We start from the raw sequence: 6,000 nt of genomic DNA, 5'->3' as shown, positions 1-6,000 counted from the left end.
TAAGGTGACATGTGCCAGTCTCTAGTACCAGGGCAAAACAATGATTTTTCTTTTAGTTTTCATAGTTTTTCTGCTACTTTGTTGCTAGATATAAGATTCCTGCCGCATGATTGCAGAAATACGTCTGTCCGTGAGTAGATTTGCAATCCCAGTGTAAAGCCCCGGCTCCGGCCACATTAGAGGAATACAATGTAATTGCCAGGCTGCAAATGAAATCTGTGTATTCCCGAAACGCTTAAAGGGGTTGTCCAGTACTTTATATTACCCCCCCATGTATCCCCCCGGGGCCCCTAAGGATTTTTGTAATTACCTTACGATGCAGATACTGCCTGTGAGCGGCGCTGTCACTGGCCGCTCACAGGCAGCACGTGACCCCCGGCTGCTGCCGGCTCTGACATCCGCTGATGTCACGACAAGTGCTGGCAGCAGCCGGGGGTCTCTGTCTTCCGCATAGATACCAGGCTGTGGGCTGGGTTACCCCCCCACGTCACACCCGGCATCCACCGTGCGCTCTGCCTCTTCCTATTCAATGGCAAAGCGCGTGGTGGATGCTGGGTGTGACGCGGGGGGTAACACCATCCACAACCCAGCAGCCACCACAGGACCCCAGCGCTGAGTCACGCCTCCCTTGTCGTGACGTCAACGAGGGGTCACGTGATGCCTGTGAGCGGCCACCAATAGCGCCACTCACAGGCATTATCATCAACGTAAGGTATTTACAAAAAGTCTCACGGGCCCCGGGGGGATAAATTGGGGGAGTAATATAAAGGACTGTACAACTTCTTTAACATAAAGGATTACTGCGCTCCTGAAATTCTCATGCACGCTGAGCTGCGTCCCGCAATCTGTATTTATATGGGCGCGGACGTTCTCCGTAGCCGGCTTTGTGCGCTTATTTTTAGATTGTCCTTGTCTTTTGTTCTTATTTTCTTGTGCAATTTGTGATACCGATTACCGTATTATAATAGTACATCATCTGTTTATGACTTCCACCATACTTTATACTGCAGCTGTTCCTAAACCGTTTACATGGGACCACCATATTGTAATAAAAACGATTGACAGTTTTCACAGTCCCGCACCTTTTAAGGGTAAAACCACTTGTTACAGATTTTACCTGAAGATTTTTGCAGCAGATAAAGCGGGGATTTTATCAAAACGTCAGCAAGCAGCCCAGTAAGTGACACATCGCTAGAATCAGGGTCTCTGCTCCTATATCACACAGCTCTCAGATGGGGTAGGAAAAACCTGGTGACAGATTCCCTTTACATTTCCATGAAGAATAACAAAGGAATAGCACAACACAGAGATAACATAAAATGCTCAAGAATTTCTTTTTTTTTGGGGGGGGGGGACAACACAACTATTTACTAAAACAGGATTGCTAGTTGCTACAATTGTATATAATCTAGACAATCCAAAACAGCCTGAGCTCCAAACTGATACATTGTAGCAAACTACAATGCAAACTGTATTTAGTTCAAAGAGGAAAACAAGCTTTCCAACAAAATTGGGACCCCAAACAAGTAGGTAAAAATTGCAAATATAATAGTAAGGGTGCTTTATTTTGTAAGTAGAAAGCATCGTTCCCCAATTTTCTCATGCAATGCTATATTTGTAAAAATCTGCATCCTTTTGCTACCACTAGGGGGAGATCATGTCATGACTGTACATAACTTTCACTGTCTTAAATAGAAGCTGCTCTGCCTCTAGTGCCAACAACAGGTAGTGGCTGTATATAGATCTATGTATATAGATATCTGTATAATAATAATAATAATCTTTATTTTTATATAGCGCTAACATATTCCGCAGCGCTTTACATACATTATTGTCGCTGTCCCCATCGGGGCTCACAATCTAGATTCCCTATCAGTATGTCTTTGGAGTGTGGGAGGAAACCGGAGAACCCGGAGGAAACCCACGCAAACACGGGGAGAACATACAAACTCCTTGCAGATGTTGTCCTTGGTGGGATTTGAACCCAGGACCCCAGCGCTAACCACTGTGCCACCGTGCCGCCCTGTATACTAGTGAAATAGTGCATCAGAGCCTTACTAAATAAATAAAAAAATGTTTCATATACTTTATACTAATGATTTCCTAGAAAGATGAAGTGTGCAGTTACATTCCCTTTAAGTCTACAGTGTAGACATATACACAGTCCTCTGTGTAATTAGCGCTGGAGTAGAGCAGTAAATATGTGAGCGGTATAATTACACATTGTGCTGCACTTCTTATGCTCTTTCATCATACAACACAATGCTACAATCACAGGTCTGTACAATGACACAGCGCATGTTACAAAACCTCGCCGAGTTACATTGTTACTGAAATTCCTATTATGTTGTTGACGCAGATAAAAGCATATTTGCTGTGAGGAGCGTAATTTACGAGCAGCCGCTGTCAGCGCGCGGCGGCGGCGGCGGAGTCTGATGCGCCGCTGCATCACAGGGACGCGTGAACTTTTGCATGTTACTGTATGTTGTAATGAGAAGAGTAGGACAAGAGCTCCAGGCTGCCGGCAAGTAGTATGTGACCTACTGAAGAAGAGCTTCCCCGGCACAGAATCGTGTGTGCATCATCGCAAAAATATTGTATATTTCACCAATACGAGGGAGGGCGGTAAATATTTTAGTGATGCTTTGCTATTAAACATCATATTACAAGTTATATCTACATGAGTACATTTCCAAATACAAAAATAAACTTTTCTTTTCTTGATTTTTTTCCACTCACAGCCCCAGCTGCAAAGATACATTTTACCTGCACCGATACATTGTAACAAACTATCAGGACAGCAGAGATGATGGATTCAGATCCCAGAGGATTGTCTGCACCACTGGTGGACACAGACAGAAGAGGTCCAAGTGCAAGAACAGCATATCGGTTCTTTACAGTCCAATAGCTCCTCATAATGGTAGTAATTTGCCCCTTTACCTCTCGGACCCCTTTGGGGCTGCACAGGTTGCACCAATGATATGTCCTCCTCAGGTCTACATTACAAAAAATGATAAACTGTGGAGTTAAACAGGAAAATAATAATAAATAATAATAATGTTTGCATTTACTGACAGCAAGCAGTGATCTTGAATGCAGAATTAAAGGGTTATTCCCAAAATAAGAAGTTATCGCCTAATTTTAGGACAGTGAGTAACTTGCTGAATACAGGGGTCTGCTCGCTGGGACTCCCAGCTATTGCAAGAAGGGGCTCTGTTTTTGAATGGAGCCGAGATGCACAAGCTCGGCCTCCACTCCTGTCATTGTCTATGGGACTGCTGAAAATAGTGGCGTGCTGTAGTCAGCTTTCTCCCGCAGTCCCATAGACGATGAACAGAGGACAGGTCAAGCATGCACATCTCTGCTCCATTTAAGGAGGGGTGCTCTGCACCTGTTCTCTGGGCTCCAGAGCCACATTCTTGGTAAGGCTGGGGGTCCCAGTGGTCAGACCCTCAGAAATCAACAAGTTATTCCCTGCCCTATGGATAAGGGGTAGATTGCTATTTTGGGAATAAACCTTTTAATTTTTTAGAGAAATGTTAAAAATTGATGCAACTGTTGAAAAGTAACTTTCTTGTTGTTGTCATTCACTGACAGCAAGCATAAATCATAAAAATTGCAAAGAATTTGAACACAAAGTATATTCGAAGTTGAAGAACGTTTCATTACACATCGATTTAAGCGATTTCACCTCCACAAATAATCCCCTTTATTCAGATCGCTGCAGGTCGTCTCAATTTATTTTGTGTTCCTCCCGGTTGGCTGCAAATGAGCCAAGATATGTCAAATGACTAATAAATCATCCTGGGGTCTTTCCTTCCTCACCGCACAGAATTCTGGGTAATACTCTGGCCCTTGTTGGAAGCGATCAGCAGTGAACATGTTAACAGGAATCCCTGAGTGCAGGTCCTGCATCCCTGCAAGTCTAGCTGTGAATTCTTAGGAAATTGTCCATGACAAACATGCAGAACCCACCCTGAGACTTTCTCCTCCTGAGCCTTTACCCTCCCTGTCACAAAGAATTGAGCCCTCAGATTAACCCATTCATTTCCAACCGTTTTTCCAATTTGCCGCCACTTTCCAGATCTCTGCTTGCTGTCTCCTATTCACCTCCCCAGACATTTTGACGTAATACTTCTCATAGCTGAGGGTTTATTAGAATGGTATCCAATCTAGACCATGTTCCATGAGCGAAAACAAATCAGATTCAGCAGCTCTAACGTCCTGTGATGAGTGTTTGTTACAATGTATCAGTACAGGTGAAATGTATCTGTTTGGAATCGCCCAAACTTTGGTGACCTATCCTCTCTTTCGGCTACCTCCACCCCCCTTTCACCCAGAAAAATAAATGAAGTATAAGGTTTGGACAGGTTTTCAACCTATAAGTAAAAATTCAAAGTTTCCCATTCAATGACAGCAAACAGAGATCCATAAAATGCATTAGGTGTCATTTTCTTGAGGCCCTTTTCGTTTATCCACAGCTACAAAGAGGCAGAGCAGATTTTGTGTCCCTTTCTTTTGCTTTGTATTGTGATGTCAGAGCTGCGCTGTGTGCTCTAAGCCAATCAGATCGCAGCATGCAGTCTCACAGATACAGTGTAAGCTGCAGCTGCATCTCCCTCCTCTCCCCTCCTCTCTGTCTTTTCTGTAATGAATTACACTAAATTATTTTTTGGGGAACAATTTGTGACTACTTACTGAAAAAAGGAACTACAAGCTGCTGGAGGGCGAGGAAGCTGCCACTCCCTCCTAAGAGCATATATTTTATAGTTTAATGTATTCACACAAACAATAGGTCCATTTTTGGGGCTGTTACACCCATGTGCCTTTCACATTGGTGTGCTATATCCTCTATCAGGTGATTCATAGGTAAAACGGAACTGGCTACATTTAATATTTCCGTCACGGGAATTATGTAACAGAGCTGTGGTTAAATAAAGGCTTGTCAGTGGTTACTGCTACTTAAAGGGGAAATGCAGGTTTCCCAAATAATTACTAATATATCAATATTGACCTGTGTCCCAGTCACCTGACCCCGGCATGGTCAGCAAAACGGCTACAAAATAATCCATTAAGGGTCTAAAAGGTTCTCTAATGAATAATTTACCTTCGAAGCACTGGTAATAAAAAGAGAACAGAGCATTAACCCCCCAGTAACGGCCATGGAGTACACTGCATCTTCACACTTACTGTATACCACCCCCTCCACCTTCTACAACTATGCTACTTTTATGATGGTTCATCCTTCACCCTTAGGCGACAAGTTAAAAAAAAGGGCTATTTCTACTGTAAAATGCCACCAAGCCCTCGAGTTTCGTTTCTGTGAAATTTTTGAAAATTTTTCTCTTTTTTGTTATTGATAATTGAATGACAACCGATATTATGCCCCCCCACAGAGGATGTCCCCCAACGTTCCAAACTTCTGGCCTTACTTATCCAGTAATCGGCTTCTACAATTCCAATAAAAAACCAGTGTGACAACCCCAGTAGAGTTGTAATGATGGAAGTATTAGTTGTCAACTAACTTTCTCTGACTCCAGAAAGGCAAACCCTTGTATTTCCCGGAGAAGAAGACTGTGCACTACACTTTTTAGTGCCTAACAGCACAAGTTTGCTAAGGAAAGTCTAGGAAAACTGTCTGACAACCCCTATGAGAGTTGTAATGTATCCCTATGATGAGGCTGATGATTTTGGGGCAGGAGACCTGCGGCTGCTCTGTGCATCACGGATCACGACACATGGAGGTGTGAACGGAGTCTAACAACGCAGAATTATCTAGGAAGTCTTTGTGACAACCCTTATGAGAGCTGTAATATTGGTTGTCAGACTCTCGAATGGTAAACCCATTAGTTATAAAGTAGCCACCTACCATTTTACTGCCTAACAAAGCACATTTGCCAACTGGGATTCTATGAAAACTAGTTGACAACCTCTTTGAGAATTGTAATGTTGGAAATAATGGTTGTGAGTAAAATTTAGGCGATTACCAAAGAACAAACC

Source organism: Phyllobates terribilis, unplaced genomic scaffold (genome assembly GCF_046119375.1).
Source record: "Phyllobates terribilis strain yellow unplaced genomic scaffold, ASM4611937v1 Scaffold_9__5_contigs__length_417890890, whole genome shotgun sequence".
Classification (NCBI taxonomy): domain Eukaryota; kingdom Metazoa; phylum Chordata; class Amphibia; order Anura; family Dendrobatidae; genus Phyllobates; species Phyllobates terribilis.
The sequence above is the reverse complement of the archived record's forward strand: the minus strand, read 5'-3'. Positions refer to the sequence as shown.